We start from the raw sequence: 2,181 nt of genomic DNA, 5'->3' as shown, positions 1-2,181 counted from the left end.
ATTGGATATTTGCATTAAGGAGCAGGCGTACAGGTGTACCTATTAAAGTGGCCACTGAGTGTACATTGGAAAGACCGTAAAATGGATTTGTCTGGAGATTTGTTGAAATGAACCCTGGAATCTTTGCACTTGCACTCCGATCTTTACTCTGTTCTGCTGTTCAACTGGCAGGTGGGGTTGAGGGGCACTGCACGGGATCGAAATAAGCTGCAGAAAGTTGTGAACTCAGTCAGCTCCACCAGGAGCTCTAACCTCCCCATCACCCAGGACATGCCCCCTTCTCATCGCTACCATCAGGGAGGAGGGACAGGAGCCTGAAGACACACACTCAGTGATTCAGGAACAGCTTCTTCCCCTCTGCCATCTGATTTCTGAATGGACATTGAACCCATGAACACTATCTCACTACTTTTTATTTCTATTTTTGCATCACTTAAATTTAACCTATTTTAATTATATATATATATGTGAGGTACTCCTTCCCTCCGCTAGCCTGCAGGGCACCTGTAGATTGATTGTATGTCCATAAAGTGATGCTAGGCATAGGAGTACATAGGTGACTCTATTGTGTATTGCATTGTACTGCTGCCAGATTGCAACAAGTTTCATAACATGTTCCAGTGATATTAAACCTGATTCTGATTACTACTTTGTTACACAACCTAATAAAGCAAGAACTTTCCGTCATTCTTTCCTTCCAAAGAACCTTCTGGCCAATATCGTGGAAGTTGCGGAGAGGCAAGTGTTAAGCCGATAATGTGCAGTCATCCCAGGCAAGAAAGATCTTTTAAGAAAGATCTTTGGAGAATGTCGCTTTTCTTTGCTCAACAGGGGACCAGAGCCAATTGGCATATGGAGACAAGATAATAATGTAACAGAAGCGTTCAAGACACACACACCAACTAAAGGACAGCTACTTCACTAACTTTTAAGTATCATCTGTTGTTCGCGTGCGGTTTCTGTTGACTTTCTACACAAAGCACTGTTGTAGGAAAGCAAAATCCATCATTCGAGTGCCCACCACCCAGGTTCTCACTTCTGCCATCAGGTAGAAGGTACAGGAGCCTCAGGACTCGCACCACCAGGTTCAAGAACAGTTCCTACCCCTCAACCATCAGGCTCTTGAACCAAAAGTGATAACTATACTCATCTTCACTTGCCCCATCATTGTAATGTTCCCACAACCAATGGACTCACTTTCAAGGAATCTTTATCTCATTGTCTTGTGTTCTCATTATTTATGATTACTTAGCAATTCAGGAACAGCTTCTTTCCCTCTGCCTTCCGATTCCTAAATGGACATTGAACCCATGAACCCTACCTCACTTTTTTAGTATATATTATTTCTGTTTTTTGTATGATTTTTAATCTTTTCAGTATACATATACTGTAATTGATTTACTTATTAATATTATTATTTCTTCTTCTCCTATATTATGTATTGCATTGAACTGCTGCTGCTCACGACACATGCTGGTGATAGTAAATCTGATTCTGATTCCGATTTATTGCTGTTTATTTATATTTGTATTTGCATGCTGTGTTGTCTTCTGCACTCTGGTTGATCTTTCACTGATTCTGTTATACTTACTATTCTATAGATTTGCTGAGAATGCTCAGAGGAAAATTAACCTTGCCGTTGTACGTGATGACATATATTTGTATTTTAATAATATAATTTACTTTGAACTTTGAACGCCTCTATTATAAATGGCATTTGATCATGCAAGTAAGGAATTTAAGCACACACATTTTCCAGATGATCACTATCCATGACTGTTAGTTTTCTGTTTCAGATGTCAGAGTAGTTTGGTGAACAGGAACAAAGCTGTCCTCCCTGCGCACAAGTAAATAAAGTGAGCTCGAGGAACGAGAGTGACTTCTGAGAGTCCAGTTCATTGGCAAAGTCAATATCATCTCCTGATCCAACAGCTTCCTGGTGTTGCGCTTTGTAACTCCAAAACATAAAACTAATTGAAAGAAAAGCAGGGAACCGGGAGATTGCTTGTTTTAGGTCATCTTTACTTTTAGTGAGGCATGTACTTGTGACATGGTGGCATGATGACGTATGCCTTTCACCTACTTTTACATATAACCCACAATGAATTATTTAAATAAAGAAGGAATGCTTAATCAAACAAAATATTTATTGTATTACTCAAATATTACTTTTTAAAATTT

Source organism: Mobula hypostoma, chromosome 10 (assembly GCF_963921235.1).
Source record: "Mobula hypostoma chromosome 10, sMobHyp1.1, whole genome shotgun sequence".
NCBI classification, from domain to species: Eukaryota; Metazoa; Chordata; class Chondrichthyes; order Myliobatiformes; family Myliobatidae; genus Mobula; species Mobula hypostoma.
This window is presented reverse-complemented; position numbering follows the sequence as displayed.